Below are 17,225 nucleotides of genomic sequence, written 5' to 3' on the forward strand. Positions count from 1 at the left end.
CTTGTGTTGTCAGATGTTAAGATATGTTTTAAAAAGAAGCCAGAAGTCCTTTCTTTTGAGGGGTGGAAGATGCAGGGGTAAAACTTTCTGATTTTTCAAAGACAAATTAAAAGGTTTGGCCAACACCTCTAAGCTGCCAATTTGCAACAGCAACCTTTCCCCTCCTGAGTGACATCATGGTACCCCAAACAAGCCCAAACGAGACTCTGAAGACCTGTTCTCAATCTTTCCTTCTTCAGCTGAGCACACTTTCAAAAACTTCTCTGAGCCTCAGTTTCCTCATAAGCAAAATGGACCTAATGGACCTAATACCTTATTTATTTCACATAATTTTCCCCATGAATCAAATAAAATAAGCTTTTCAAAAGTAAAGGCCATTCATGTTTATGTCCCCAGGGCCTATGTTCATTCAAAATAAAAATTTTAAATATATTAAAAGTTTGTTGAACTAAAAAGCATATTGAAAACAGTGAAGCATCCATCAAGTGTCATGTCACACTAAATACGTCGTCAAAATATTTAAAACTGTATAGAAAGTTTCTGTGTCATTTCCCCCTAAATTAATGTATTTTCCCCTTACCCCGACCCCCGCAAAGCTCTCCCAACAAAAGCAATTGACAATATCTGTTTAGTAACTTAAAGAGAAAGAGAGAGAGAAAGGGAGGGAGCTTTTATGCAAATTTGATTTCCCTATAATAATCTAGAGCTATTCTGCTAGAAGGAATTATCTCTGCAGGCTGGCAGCTGTGGTAGGCAGTGAATTAAAAATGGCTCTGTATATGGGAAAATCTGTTCTATAATCAGTGCTATTCTTGGAGGGGACATCAATCTATTCCAGCTCCCATGATGCTCCACTCGTGTGAATGACATACAAGCATGAGGTAGAAACTCTCATTACATCATGGCTGAGGATGCTGCCCCACCGGAGACTTTGCACCACCACTCTAAAGATAGATGGAGTGGGACCTAATGGTGGCTTCCAACCAGTCAGTGTAGCCAATCACCTTAATTTAGGTAAAAAACATGAAGCGAAAAGACAAATCTTTCAACAGTGATATATTCAACTCAACTCCAGCGAACTGGCCAGTCTGAGGGTCATTGTTTCTGCCTCTTTTCTTCCCTCCTTCCTTCCTTCCTCCTTCCCTTTTTCCTTTCTCCTTCCTTCCTCTCTTTCTTCCTCTTCCTTCCTGCAGATCTCATATAAGCCTCTATTCCTGAGTCATAAGACACCAACCCAGGAAATACTACTAAGGACTCTGTCCATGGGAAAGGCACATGGACAAAAAGTATTTTAAAAATAAGCAACCACCACAGTGCTCTACATAAAACGTCCTCGTGCTCTTAATGAGATAACTGCTTGGTCATTAAAAACGCTGTATCCCTGAGTGGCTAATTTAACTTGGAGTCTCTACAGGCCAGGTTCAGCCCTTAACCCCAAGAAAAGAAATGAGGCAGCAGATGGATTAAAGCCATTATATGCCTCAGAGTGAAGCCTATCTCCTTCATCAGACCATGGAAACTTCCTGGTAGTCTGCGCCTCAGTCTTACACCTGAGGCCGCCTCTCTTCTTTCTCTGAGTCAAACAGCACCCTCATTGTGTCTGCTTGGGAGTGATGTCAGTATACCAAAACATTAAATTGTGGGTGTGTCTGCGTGTGTGCTTGTGTCTCTTTCTTTATAATCAGGTGTGAACTCACCTTGATTTAAGTCATTTCGTGCCCTTCAAAATAACCAAGAGCCATGCCCAGGAATGTAAAGAAATTGTATCTTCTAAATTGGAACTAGTCTCTCCCTTTCAAGCACTGTTAAGAAATTGGCTTTATCAACATGCATGACTGGTGAGCCCAGAGACCCACACAGCTTGGGTGCATTTATGACCACTGGGGTGTGGTCTCCAGATGGGGAATCCTCCAGGGAGGGCAGAGCTGGCCCCCAAAGGCGCACGGGTGCCTGCCTGAGAGCGTGGAGGACAACCTCTCCAAGGTGACAGAGCGCGGACTCTGCTTTAGACCACGTGAGACTGGGCAGCCGCACCAAGACGGCTCTAAATAGCTCCACAGAGATGCAGGAAATGCTGCTGTGTCCTTCAGGAATGGTTCCCCGGAGAAAGTGAAGCATTCCCGCTACCCAACAGTGCCGTTCAGGGCTCGGTCATCCGGTCCTTGCAGTTCATTCTCAGAAGCCATTTCCCTATGTTTTTCTTGAATTCTGTTCTTCTGAGGCTTTTTTCCCCCCCCAACACAGCAGCCCTAGATACCCGGCATATCGGCCATGCATCTGTCTGTTAGCCAAACTCCACTGCCTCTGAAGCTCCAGAAGTTTCCAAACTCCCGACAAACCGCACCAAAGCTGCCTACATTATCACTTCGGTAGGAAAGCAAACTGGGTGGCACGGCAGGGTTAATTTAAAAGACAGCTGCATCTGTTTTGCTCATTACTCTTCATGTATAAACTGCAAATTGCATTTGAAAATATTTTCTTTAAAATAAAATTGTCGTTTCTGAGCCTCCTGCTGGCACCCAGTGTCTGGGTAAAGCAAGTAACACAAATGTAAAGCAGGGTGACATCCCGGCATCCTTTGCGGAGGTAGCAGGCCACGCCCTCCTGACCCTACTGCACAATGAATAATGCAAAAGAGGGAAATGTTGTTGTTCAATAAATCATTCTCCTGCACTAGGAAGCTGGGGCAGAATTTGCCTCACAAGCCTCAAGACTCAATGACTCTGGATGTCAAATGGAGGCAACTGAATGTGTGACTTCCTCATTTTGCCCTCCTAAAAGACCTCGTTCCCTTTCTCAGGAGTCCCGCAAATGAGGATGAGTCCCTTTTGTGATTGAGAATTAATCAGAAAGCATTCACTGTCTGGATGTCAGGCACTAGGAGTATGGTGTCTCAGTTTCCTTCTCTGGAAAATGGGGATGCTCATAACACCTCCTTTATAGGGCTGTTATGAAAAATAAATCAGCCCTATAAAAAAAATAAATGTTATGAAAACTTAATTCATAGAAAGAATCTGATATGATGTCCAGCTCATGGTTCAGTTCAGTTCAGTTCAGTCGCTCAGTCGTGTCCGACTCTTTGCGACCCCATGAATCGCAGCACGCCAGGCCTCCCTGTCCATTACCACCTCCCAGAGTTCACTCAGACTCACGTCCATCGAGTCAGTGATGCCATCCAGCCATCTCATCCTCTGTCGTCCCCTTCTCCTCCTGCCCCAAATCCCTCCCAGCATCAGAGTCTTTTCCAATGAGTCAACTCTTCACATGAGGTGGCCAAAGTACTGGAGTTTCAGCTTTAGCATCATTCCTTCCAAAGAAATCCCAGGGCTGATCTCCTTCAGAATGGACTGGTTGGATCTCCTTGCAGTCCAAGGGACTCTCAAGAGTCTTCTGCAACACCACAGTTCAAAAGCATCAATTCTTCGGCACTCAGCCTTCTTCACAGTCCAACTCTCACATCCATACATGACCACTGGAAAAACCATAGCCTTGACTAAACAGACTTTGTTGGCAAAGTAATGTCTCTGCTTTTCAATATGCAGAATATGCAGATATCTAGGTTGGTCATAACTTTTCTTCCAAGGAGTAAGCGTCTTTTAATTTCATGGCTGCAGTCACCATGGTTAGCTCAGGGTAAATGCAGAGATATAGAAATGTAGACACTACATTTCCTGAAACTGCAAAACATGAGGCAACTACTTAAAAACTTTTCCTAAAAAGGCACAATTGGAGTAAGGTGCTCTGGATTTAACACCTGATCCCACAAGTCAATTTCAACATCGCCAAAGAGATAAAACTGATTTTGCACCTCCTGGTGTGACGCAACAAGTACACATCACCACCTAGGAAATGTTAAACCTAAACTTGATCAAGCTTCTGTACCTAACAGTTTCCAAGAGAAAAATAAAAGAGAAAGAGGAACATCGGGGTCTGTAAGCAGCAAAATTCAGACTGTAGTAAATTTAATAGGACAAATTACCTGCCTCTTCAACAAATAAATTTCAAGCAAAGAGTAAAAAGAGAGGGAGTATCTTTGATTAAAAGAAACATAAAAGTCCATAAAATGTGGAACTCATTTGATCCTCATTTGATTCTCGTTTGCATTGAACAAACCAAATGTAAAATACCAGTAGTTCAAATGGGTCCATTTGAACACTGACTGGATATTTGTGATATCCAGGAATTATTCTTAATTTTTTTAGCATCTCTTCCCATTGAGAGGTAGAGTCTAAATCCCTTCCATTAATCCTGGGGTAGCCCCAGTGACTCCCTTCTTCAATGGAATGTGATGGAAGCATGACCGTAAGCTCTGAGACTAGGTCATAAGAGCCTTAAAGCTTCTACTCAAATGTCTTGAACTCTTGCTCTTGGGACATTCCTTCTTGGAACCCAGCAGCCATACTAGGAGAAGCCCAAGCCACATTGAGAGACCATCAAAAGGAACTAAAATCAGCAGTGCCACCTGAGTTCCCCGCGGACGGTCCTATGAGTGAGCCCTCTTGCAAATCCAGCCCAGATGTATCTTCAGATGCATTAGAGACCTGCCCAGCTAAACCCAGTGAACCCACAGAACTGTGGAGAGAATAATAAACTATAGTTTTAAAGCATTAAGTTTAGAAGAGGTTTGTTATACGGAAAAAAAAAAATCAGAAAACATTATCTCTTAGAGACATATCCTTAAGTATTTACAGAAGAAATAATATGATACTTAGGATTTTTCATTTAATCCAGTTGAGGTGGGGGAAAGAGCTAAAACAAGCTCGCCCATGTGCTGCTAATTATTAAAACTGAAAACTTGGATCATAGGGAGCAATTATACTCTTCTTTCTGCTCTTGAATGTTTTCAAAATGTTTTCTAATGAAAAAATTTTTAAGAGCTCTGGATTTATCCAGACTATGTTTCAAGACTACTGGGAAAAAGAATATTAGCTATTAGGTGATTCTGTGTAGTAGGCATCACAGATGTCATTTAAATGCGTAGTATTAATAAGTTCATTGTTACCTGTCCAACTACAGGATGTCCATCTCTCAGAAGGCAGCAAATAGAGTTGAAAGAACCTGGAGTCAAGAGTGGAACGCAAACCGTAGCTCCATCTTCTTCTGGGAGTCCTTGGGCCTGTTCATCAAAACCTCTGGGCTTCACTGCTTTATTTGCAAACACTTTTCTCCTGACCAAGTTGCCCCATTCTTAAACACTTAAACACAGTTAAAGGGACAATGTACCCTATTAAATGCTATAAAAGTATAGATATTATTGTTGCCAGCTGTAATGGAAAAGAAATCATTTATTCTCAAGGCTTTGAGAATATTATATCAGTACAGATTATCTGCGGAGAAGGCAATGGCACCCCACTCCAGTACTCTTGCCTGGAAAATCCCGTGGATGGAGGAGCCTGGTGGGCTGCAGTCCATGGGGTCGCTAGAGTCAGACACGACTGAGCGACTTCACTTTCACTTCTCACTTTCATGCACTGGAGAAGGAAATGGCAACCCACTCCAGTGTTCTTGCCTGCAGAATCCCAGGGACGGGGGAGCCTGGTGGGCTACCGTCTATGGGGTCGCACAGAGTCGGACGCGACTGAAGTGACTTAGCAGCAGCAGCAGCAGCAGCAGCACAGATTATCTGCCTACCAGTATAAATTTCTGTTCTTTTATTACATCACATTCAAGAGCTGGACAGACCTTTCTTCACACTGGAGAATGCATTCGGAATGGCCTGGTTAAAAGAGAAGCCATGCAGGGTATGTAAGGTTCATTTAGGCGGTGGGGCACATCTTGAAGAGATATGCACTCATTGCCCAGGGCATCAGAAATGTGGTGCTATGTTTGGAGCAGAAAATCAGGTGTACAGCAAAGAAGAGGTCAGCCAAATTGCTTCTTGCTATGGGCAACTCCACAGAGCATCCTGCAGTGTGGGCAGCTCAGAAACAATTTCAGAATACTTGATTATTCTCCCAAACAACACCGAAGAGGCTAACAAGTCATTCGGTTCAGTCACTCAGTCATGTCTGACTCTGCAACCGCATGGACTTCAGTACGCCAGGTTTCCCTGTCCATCACCAACTCCAGGAGCCTACTCAAACTCATGTCCATCATGCCAGTGATGTCATCCAACCATCTCATCCTCTGTCATCCCCTTCTCCTCCTGCCTTCAATCTCTCCCAGCATCAGGGTCTTTTCCAATGAGTCAGTTCTTCACATCAGGTGGCCAAAGTATTGGAGTTTGAGCTTCAGCATCATTAACTTCCCCAATACATCAATCCACAAATATCTATGCTGCTATCTTGAGAACCAGAATTCTATGTACATCTCTCTTTACAAAGTGAGTATTTTTTGCATGCGTGCTGAGTTGTGTCCGATTCTTTGTGACGCTATGGACTGTAGCCCGCCAGGCCCCTCTGCCATGGAATTCTTGAGGCAAGAACACTGACGTGGGTTGTCACTTCCTCCTTCAGGGGATCTTTCTGACCCAGGGGTCAAACCATGTCTTCTGCATTGGCAGGCAGATTCTTTACCACTGAGACACTACACGGGAAGCACACATAGGGAGTATGGAGGAAACAGAACTGTAACTGAGGCAGACTCCTCCATTAACTTGCCTTTTCATTTCAATAATCTGTTACTATTGAAATAAATGTGGGAAAAATTAACAAAGTCTAACTGAAAAAGGTGACTTAAATCCACACATTTGCCAATAGCTCATAACTTTCTAATAAAATATAACATGTTCAGTTCAGTTCAGTTCAGTTCAGTCGCTCAGTTGTGTCTGACTCTTTGCAACCCCATGAATCGCAGCATGCCAGGCCTCCCTGTCCATCACTGACAGAGTTCACTCAAACTCATGTCCATCGAGTCGGTGATGCCATCCAACCATCTCATCCTCTGTTGTCCCCTTTTCCTCCTGTCTCCAATCCCTCCCAGCATCAGAGTCTTTTCCAATGAGTCAACTCTTCACATGAGGTGGCCAAAGTATTGGACTTTCAGCTTTAGCATCAGTACTTGTTGTTGCTGCTGCTGCTGCTATGTCGGTTCAGTCGTGTCCGACTCTGTGCGACAGGTAGTATCAAACAGCAATAAGACCAAATGTCAGTAGAAGACAATTCTTTGCCTTTTTTCCTCAGCAAGATTTGAAGCTTCATGAAGGTAAATTCCTCATGTGTTTAGCTTCCCTATGGCATTAATTGAAATGACTTAGACTAGCATCCTCCAAAGAGCATCTGTAGACTCCCACAGACCCTAATGTTATTGGTGTTGGATTGGTTAATGGTCTCTGAAGTCATGCATGTGTCTGGGAAATGCTGAGTTGAATAACCTTAATCACGTTTTGCATTTGGTGGTAGTTTTTTATTTTTTTTTATTTTTTTGGTTGTTGTTCAGATGCCTTTAATTTTATTTTTTATTTTTATTATTATTATTATTATTTTACTTTACAATATCATATTGGTTTTGCCATACATCAACATGCATCCGCCACAGGTGTACACGTGTTCCCCATCCTGAACCCCCCTCCCACCTCCCTCCCCATACCATCCCTCTGTTGTCATCCCAGTGCACCAGCCCCAAGCTTCCTGTAAAAAATATGGAACGCTTCACGAATTTGTGTGTCATCCTCGTGCAGGGGCCATGCTAATCTTCTCTGTATCATTCCAATTTTAGTATATGTGCTGCCGAAGCAAGCACGGTGGTAGTTTTTTAATGACAAGCCTTGGGACAGTCACTCTCAGAAAGCCATGCTAGGAGAGGCCCAAGACACATGGAGAGACCATGTGCAGAAACTAGTCAACAGCCCCACCTGAGTTCCTAGAACCCAGAAGTCAATGCCTCCACTGTGCATTTCCAGGAGGTACCCAGAAACGTTATATTCTGGAAACCTCTCTCCAGACTCCTGTTACTCAGAACATTTCAAAGGGAAGAAGGGAGCTGACTTCTATTCAGTAACTAGCTTTGTGGTAGCAACTCCTGTTTCCTTAGTGCTTTACAACTAACTCTACATATCACTGGGCTATGAGTTAGATTGAGCAGATATCATTAACCTTATTTTTTAATAGACTTTATTTTTCACAGCTGTTTTAGATTCACAGCAACATTGAGCAGAGAAATCTTATATACTCCCTATCTCTACAGGCTTACACAGGACACCTCCTATTCCAATATCAACGGTGTGGAAACTTCATTACATTAGATGAACTGACTGATACATCATAACCACTCAAAGTCCATAGTTTACATTAGGGTTCACTCTTAATATTATATATTCTCTGGGTCTTGATAAATGTACACTGGCATGTATCTATCATTGTAATAGCATACAGAATAATTCTCAGGCCTAAAACCCCTCTGTGCGTCATCTGCTCGCTCTCCTCTAACCCTGACAACCACCTGTCTTTTCACCGTCTCCATGGTTTTGCCTTTTCCAGAAAGTCATATAGTTGGAATCACACAGTATGTACACCTTTCACACTGGCTTCTTTCATATAGCAAAGTCACTTACTGTTCCTCCATATCTTTTCATAGCTTGATGGCTCAACTCTTTTTAGCACTAAACAATATTCTATTGCCTGGATGTACTACAGTTTATTTATCCATTCACCAAGTGAAGGACATCTTGGTTGCGTCCAAGTCTGGGAAACTATGAATAAAGCTGCTATAAACATCATATACAGGGTTTTTTGTTGTGTAGGTGTAGATATAAGTTTTCAAATCATTTGAGAAAATACCAAAAACCGTGACTTGCTAGATTGTATGGCAAGAATATGTTTTGTAAGAACCTGCCAAAGTGTCTTCTTAAATAGCTGTACCATTTTGCATTCTCACCAGTAGTGAGTGAGAGTTCTTGTTGCCCCACATCGTCTCAGTGCATGTTTTCTTGCTCAGTCGTGTCCAACTCTTTGCGACTCCATGGACTGTAGCCCACCAGGCTCCTCTGTCCACGGAATTTTCCAGACAAGAATACTGATGCGGGTAGTCATTCCCTTCTCCGGGGTATCTTCCAACCCAGAGATCAAACCCACATCTCCTGCACTGGTAGGTAGATTCTTTACCATCTGAGCCACCCAGGAAGCCCACATCCTCTCTAGCAGGTGGTATCATTTAACCTGATTTTTTTTTAATGAAGAAACTGAGTCTAGACTCCAAATGAAGTGACTGGAACCAAGCACAAGTCCAATCCTTGTGCTTTTTCTAATTCATTAGAGCAGGAGTCTAAAAGCTAACCCCCAGAGCCAAATCCCACCCACCATCTGTTACTCCACTGCCTGTGAGCTAAGAATTATTTTCACATTTTCAAATAATGAGAGGAAAAGAAAAAAGAAAAAGAAGAATACCATGATCTGTGAAAATTATACGGAATTCTAATTTCAGTGTCTATTTAATAAAGTTTTATTGATACACAGTCACACCTGTTGTTTTTCCACTATCTGTGGCTGCTTTTGCACCTTGCCAGCAGAGTCAAGTAGTTGCCAGAGAGAGAATGGCCTGCAGAGCCTAAAATATTTACTAGCTGGCCTCTTACAGAAAAAAATTTGCCAATCTCTGCCCAGAAGAATCAGACCCAATTACAAGTATCATGTCTCTTAAGACAGTCAGGGGAAAAAAAAAAGCAGTCGGGAAAACAAGTGATTAAAGCATATCCAGTGACACAGGAAAAAAAAAAGCCAATCAGGCTTTGTAAAGGTTTTCTATCAACAAACTCAAAAATTTATTCAAAAATAGTTTCTATATGCAGCTCTCCTCCCCACAGAACTCCCCTTGCTACTTCTTCCAGACATTTAAGCCTTGTTTGGGCAGTGATGCTACAAGTAGAAAGTATTGAATTTTGACTGCCAACAGTAAGGTGCACCATCTCTGAGATTTAGACTCTTTTCCCCTTCAAGGGAACAACATCCTGCCCGCCTTCATTTTTTTTTTTTTTTTTTTTTGCCTTAAGGTTTGTTTACACTCAGCAGGAGGAAAGGTAAGGAGATAAAAGCAATGCAGAATGAATAAAGGAAGACAAGGGTACAGCCAAACACAGAGAAGGCAAGATTAGAGGAGCGAGCCCCAGGGAAGAAAGTTTACAAGTTAGCACTGAGTGGATGCAAAGGGAGATTATACCTGGAACACAGTGGCCAGAAGGAAGAATCACTGGAGACAAAATCGCCACAGGCAAAGGTTATTTCAAATGCACAAATCTCCCAACGCATCAAGTCGCTGAAATAATGAATTTAATTCTGGCGATTAGCTGCTCTAGTCAGCTGGGAGCCCCACTGGTGGTTCAATCCAGACCCTTGCTGGGGGGTCAGTTAAAACAGGGGACCACGGGGAGGGGAAAGACAGTTTGCATTCGCAATTCCTTCTTTCTGCGGCTCACCTCCCAGCCAGAGGGGAGGAGAGAAAGGGCTCAGGGACAGTGATCAACTAAAAACACCCCTGACACTTTAGCACTTTAGGCTCTTGAAAGGCAGAAAAGACGGGCTTTTTTTTTTTTTTTTTTTTGCACCCTCCAAAGTAATCTTTTGACTAATAGAGAATGGCCAATTACTGAACGTTTACTATAAGCCAGGCCTCAAATTGAATCCTTTCTTCATATTAACTTCTTTAATCCCTGTAACAACCCTTTGAGCTAAGTAATATTCTGGAGACTAAAGAGGTTTAGAGACGTCAAATGACAAGGCTGGGAAGAAGCTGGGATTCGAACCTCAGTGGTTTTATCAGCCTCCCAAGGCCACACTCAAAAAGCTCTGTGAGGACTTTCCTGGCAGTTCATAAGACTCTGCACTTACAATGCAGGGTTGAGGGTTCAATCCCTGGTTGGTGAACTAAGACCCCATATGCTGCACGCTGCAGTCAAAAAATAAAAAATTAAAACCTCCATGAAGCACTGACTCCCAGTGAACTAAGAAAATGGTCTTAAGGCTCTAAATTAAACATATGCTGAGTCAATCCAAACTGTGTTCCTTCTGGCCATGAAATATACTTATGCGTCCTAAATTATGATCATTTTATTTATAACCACATCTCTGAAACCCTGTACCTTACAAAGTGATTTTATGTACATTCATCTCATTAACCCTGCCGTAAAACTTGAGTAAGAACTGGAGAGAACCCTGAGAGCCTTTAACCAATATCTTTTCTCCGCTTCCATTTTCTCCTTCCAGATCAGTAGGAAAATACATGCCTAGCCATGTAGCAGATAAGGGTAGAGGATAAACTATAATATGTATCACTGTACCTCTGGGTGTGCCCAGGACAGGCTCAGTTTAAGCCAGTTGTCCCTCTTTTATGCTCAAGTGTCCCCATTTGGATTATCAATTATATAGTCACCCCACCTCGGGGATCCTCAACCTGAGTTATGCAACTGGATCACCTGAGATTATTTTAAAATATTGAGTCCTGACTCGAACCATGAAGCTTCTGATTTATTTGCAGTGAGACACTGGCATAGGTACTTTTAAAAAGTCCTCTTGTGTTTCAACTATGTAACTGCAGCTGAAAAGTACTGTACCAGCTCTAAGCCAACATTGTTGAGTGTAACTTCTAGAAAACTCCTTTAAACTATTTAAAGGGAGCTTACTCAACTAGGAAGAGGTGGCCTTGGTCCCTTCCTCCTCCTTGCTGGGAATGTTGATAAGAAAGCTGGAGCTCAAGCAGCCATTTTGGTCTCTGAGGCTACCTTGGAAATTAACACCACACACCAAGAGGGAAAACAGAAAGCAGAAGCTGGGGTCATTAACAGCTATAGCACATGAAAATCTTTTCTCAAGCCACCGTATCAAATGTCTGTTACCAACAGCCAAATGTAACTCTGAAGTAATACAGTAGGCATCACTATGTCACAAGTGAGAAAAGTTGCTCAGGGTCACACAGTTTACAAGGAACAGAAGTCAAGTGTAATGACTTCAATCCTATGACCTTTCTGCTAGAAGGAATGGAGCAGAAGGGTCAGAGAAAAGGGTTCTCACTTTCAAAAGTGTATCTATCCAGACAACTCTACTGACATTCTGACCACTTATTTTTGAATCCCAATCATATGTATTTCCAGAACACTGAACAAGGAGAAGATTTGATAAGTAGCAGCTAAAAGTCAAACACAACCGAGCAACTGAGCGCACGCACACACACACACACACACACACATAGTTTGTTTTGCTTTAAAAACAGCAAGCCCTTAAAATTTGTTTTGTACTGTGGCTATACTTCTGATAAATGTATGTAAAATTTCTTAAACCCCAAACTCTTTAACTAATCAACAAATACTTTCTGAGAACCTACTATAAAGGAGACACTAATTTTATAGGAAAAGGGTTTGAGAAAGTAGGGTTTAGAGGAAGACACGTGTTCTTCCCCATGAGGAGCTGAAAATCCAAGTGGGACATAGCTACAGTGGCTGCTTACCATTGCCCACAAAGCGTTGTGATCAATCAAAGAAGGACAGGATCACCTATGACTCAAGGAACCAGGGAAGGCTTCATGGAAGAGGTGGCATTCATCTTTTTAAGATCTCAAGAGGCCGACGGGAACAGGAACTTCAGGTCCAGGAACTGGCCCAATCAAGGCTCAAAGTCAGTTATTAGGTAAGTGTGTTAACAGGGAGCCCAACTGGACTGAAACACAATGTCCATTCGAGAGAAAGAGGTTAGATGAGGCTAGGAAGGTAGTTTAGGGTCAAAGTACACAAAGTCTTGAAGGCCAGGCTAACAGTTTTGGAATCTATTCAGTAGATAGTGCAGGTCAGAGCAGTGACCTCAGTAGATTCGTGCACCAAGCCCAGGCAGGATGAATTACCCAGGGAGAGAAGAAAGGCCGGGGGACCATGTAAGAGGCCATGGTCACAGTCCAGGCAAGAGGTAATATGCCTCAGAATCAGGGCAGAAGGAGTGGGAATGCAGAGGGAGGCTGAGTGCCAGAAATAGGACTGGTGAGACTTGGCAGGACATTCCAGCCTGGGGAAACGAGTGGCATTCATTAGAAGTGTGGGGTCCAGGGATACAAAGTTCTAACAGTGGGTAGGAAGTCTAGGACTGGCCTTTGGGAGAGACATCATGAGAGAAGCTTCAGATTTGGGAATCATTTGTCTAGAAGTGGTAGATGAAGCCATTAAAACAGGGAAATAGTAGAAAAGAAATGTGAAGATAGAAACTCGAGTAGTATCAATACTTGTCAGACAGAGGGATAAAGGAAAGAAGAGTGGAAGGGAGGGGAGGGGAACGGAAGGCAAGGAAAGGGAGAGAGAAAAGAAGGAACAGAGGGAAGGAGGGAGGGAGATGGAAGATCAGAGAAGAAGGAAAGAAACTCAGGGAATACAACATAATAGAAGAACAGGAAGAAAGGACTTAAAGAATTGTACTAACAGTGTTAAAGCAATAAAGTAATGTTATCTGTCTGTTTTTAATTTGACTTTCTCCTTCTGAGGGTAGCTTAGCCCTGATGCTGCATGATCCCCAGCACCGGCCACAGATTCCTCCCTTTTCACAGGAAGGTGTAGACATCGCCCAGCAGCCTCCACTGATGTAACAGGGAAACAGGTCCTCCTAGGCAGGGACCTAAAATCCCAGAAATCTGGTCCTGGTTCTGCCTGGTTCTGCCTCTCAGATAAATTTCATAACCTTTCTGGTCTCTGTAGATTCATCTATGAAATGATCGGTCAAGATCAATTGCACAAAGATATATATATATATATGGTCAAGGGCGTTCACTGTAATATTGCTTCGTTACAGTAAAAATTTGGAAGCAACCCAAATGTCCAACCATAAGAGGTTGGTAAAATACATTATGGTCTGTTCATACAGCAGATCACTTTGTAGTCATTAAAAGTGATGATATAGAAATAATTTATTGACACATAAAGATGTGTACCATATTAAACTTCAAAAGAAATTATGAGACTGCTTTTTTTAAAAAACATATATGCATAGAAAAAAAGGATAGATGGCATGCTTGTCTCTATATCTGAAGTAGAGAAATGATGGACAATTGTCACTGGATTTCATTTTGCTTATCTGTGTTTTCTAAGCTTTGTAGAACAAGTATTTATTATAGGTAATAGTTTTTTAAAAGATATTTTTAAGTGAAATTGCTTCTATATAGTTATAACACTACCCCTCTCCCTCAGACTACTTGTTTCAAGTTTTCTGTAGAAATGCTTACTCATACACACATAATAAAAAAATAACAGGGATATTATTCCTTATCTATGATTTTAATTCATAAAAACTTATGTGGCCATCCATGGAGTATGAGGCTGCAATAAAGATCCTTTGGTCTCAAGCAGAAAATCTGAACTCAAGAAGTTTGCTTATCCCCAGGGATCTAACTTCTTCTTTCAGTAAAATTCTATGATACTTCCTACCCTAGTGAGGCTTCCCTGGTGGCTCAATTGGTAAAAAAAAATTGGCCTATAATACAGGAGACGTGGGTTTGATCCCTGGGTCAGGAAGATCCCCTGGAGAAGGGAATGCCAACCCACTCCAGTATTCTTGCCTGGATAATTCCATGGACAGAGGAGCCTGGTGGGTTACAGTCCCATGAAGTCACAAGAGTCAGACACAACTTAGCAACTAAACCAACATCCCAGTGAACTCAGAGTCTGAGATAAGTTGAGTGAAATAAAGTATATGTCAGGCTGTTGGAGGCAGTCATTGAGCGGGCATGTCTGCCAGCTGACCGGGCTGGACCCAGGCAATCAGAGGTGCCTCACCCCCTCCCCGTCCATGGACCTTCCACCCACCATTCCCACCCAAGGAGTTGTTTCAAGGATGCAGCCTTGAAAAGTAAAGTATCATTGAGACCATCTGGACTGTGTGTGTGATTGAACACCAATGAAGGCTTCTTTGTAAACTTTTATGATTCTGGTGGGTGGGTGGGGGCAGAAATCTACCATCTTGTGCTGCCCAAGACAATCTTTGTTTGTAAGTTTCCTTTCCTATAAAACCCACCACCGACCCATCTGGGGTGGGTTTCTCTCTCATCCATCTCTCCTTGCCCTTGGTGTACAGGACCAGTTTCAGATTTTACCACGGGAAGGTCCAAGGGTGTGAAGCAACCCAGCCCTAAACTGTACAGGGCCACCCAAATAGGAAGTTATTATTACATCTTGAACTTCAAGGGACACATGGTTTCCTAATTCAACACCATGGACTACTCTCAGTCCTCTGGTATTTATCTGTTGGTTGAGCTAATGAATTCCAAAGTCCTACTATGTACTGGGCACTATGCCAGGTCCTAGGTATGCAATGGGAAGTGGCATAGACATTCTGCCCACCTTAATGTGATATTATCAAGTCACTCCCTAGACACCAAGATACAGTGTTGAAGCCCAACACACTGAATTCTAACCAGAGCTCTTAAAGGTGTTAGGACACAAGCCAGGTACTTAACCTATCCACACTGCCATTTCTTTATGTGCCAAAGAAGAGTGATAATATCCATTCCAAAAACCTATTCTAGGGCTTCCCTGGTAGTCCAGTGTTTAAGCATGTGCCTTGTAATGCAGGGGACATCAGTTCGATCCCTAATTCAGAAAGATCCCAAGTGCTGTGAAGCAACTAAGCCTGCAGGCCATAACTACTGAGACTGCACCCTAGAGCCTGTGCTCTGCAACAGCAGAAGCCACCTCAATGAGAAACCCACGCACGGCAAGAAGAGAGCAGCCCCTGCTCACCACAACCAAAGAAAGCCCACGCTCAGCAACGAAGACACTGCTGCTGCTGCTGCTAAGTCGCTCCAGTCATGTCCGACTCTGTGCGACCCCATAGATGGCAGCCCACCAGGCTCCCCCATCCCTGGGATTCTCCAGGCAAGAACACTGGAGTGGGTTGCCATTTCCTTCTCCAATGCATGAAAGTGAAAAGTGAAAGTGAAGTCGCTCAGTCGTGTCCGACTCCTAGCAACCCCATGGACTGCAGCCCACCAGGCTCCTCCGTCCATGGGATTTTCCAGGCAAGAGTACTGGAGTGGGGTGCCATTGCCTTCTCCAAACGAAGACACAGCAGAGACTAAAGTAAGTAAATAAGATAGATAAAACTTTAAAAACCTAAAGACCAAGCAATTATACACAAGTGTCTGGCATAGGACCTGGCACAGAGTAGGACCTCAAAAAACAGCTATTATTTCATGATGAATCCCTTTGTTTGCTGATCTAATTGCCAATAGACCCTGAGAAAATGTCTTGAAGCCATTCGATAACAAATTTAATTTCACTAGGCACACTTCAGTTTTGATCAATACCACACTTTCCACTCTTTAGGAATTACTTTTGCTAATTCTTTGCCAGAATTCTTATTTTAGAGAGCAACTTGGGTTGTATAATTCAGTTTTCACTCTTTGACACTCATACTTGGTTTTTTTTTCTTCTTTGAGACCATCGAGGGGTGTCTAGTTTTCAAATACTTGGCTTCTGTTGGAGGAAAAACAAGAACAACAATAAAAAATATATATATTCTTTTGGACAATGATTTCTTTTCCCCGGTGGTTAAACACAGAGAGGAAAGAAGGAAAAAAGGAGGCTAGTGTAAAGAGAGATGCTGCGAGACTGACGATTGTCCAGAAGTTGGGTCGTATCTCTACTAAGAGAACACTTCCCCCTTGAGCAGGTGAACACCAAAGAAAAGGGCATTCCTTCTCCCTCAGGACACCATTTGTTGCTCAGCTGGAACAACTATACTGCTTAGAAACCATGGAAGTATGATATTTCCTTCCACTTCCTACTCCACAACCAACAGCAATCTCTAACAAATCTTCAACTACAAATGCAGAAAACACCACATCCTAATCAGAAAATCCTCTCTCTTTCAGCAGCATCCTAGATACACAAAGTATGCAGGAAAATCCAAAGAGCTTACAACCCAGAGAAGTCAGAGATACCAAAGCTTATTCTCTCCCAAGTCCAGCCTTGTGGAACTTCCTTAATGCCACAGCCAAACTATGTAACTGTGACCACGCTTCCTAATGACTGCAGCGCCACCTTGTGGCCAGGTGAGCAAGGCGTGCACTCATTCTCATCCATGTGAAAAAGCAACTTCCGTCCTTTCCAGAGAAAAACAAAAGTGGCTGCTTCACAGGACGGCTAGAATTAGGAATCACCAGGGTTCTATCATATTCAAATTATTTCCTGATTATAATCACATCCAAATCACGGAGAAGAGACTAGAAAATAGAAAATTCCTGCTAGCATTAGATTTTCATGTCCAAATGCAAACTCATACAAACTCACAAACTTGCACAAATATTTAGTCTAAATCCAGGCATCT

General features: G+C 42.7%; 1 protein-coding gene and 1 non-coding gene across 3 annotated transcripts in view; both read right to left on the bottom strand.

The window, feature by feature from the left end:
• Nucleotides 1-17,225, bottom strand: part of PPARGC1A (PPARG coactivator 1 alpha) — a 714,770-nt gene that overhangs the window by 643,388 nt on the left and 54,157 nt on the right. The window lies entirely within an intron of this gene.
• Nucleotides 7,574-7,680, bottom strand: LOC112447206 (U6 spliceosomal RNA). The gene has a single exon (XR_003035308.1). It is a non-coding gene; the product is annotated as a U6 spliceosomal RNA (small nuclear RNA).

This window comes from Bos taurus, chromosome 6 (genome assembly GCF_002263795.3).
Source record: "Bos taurus isolate L1 Dominette 01449 registration number 42190680 breed Hereford chromosome 6, ARS-UCD2.0, whole genome shotgun sequence".
Taxonomy (NCBI): domain Eukaryota; kingdom Metazoa; phylum Chordata; class Mammalia; order Artiodactyla; family Bovidae; genus Bos; species Bos taurus.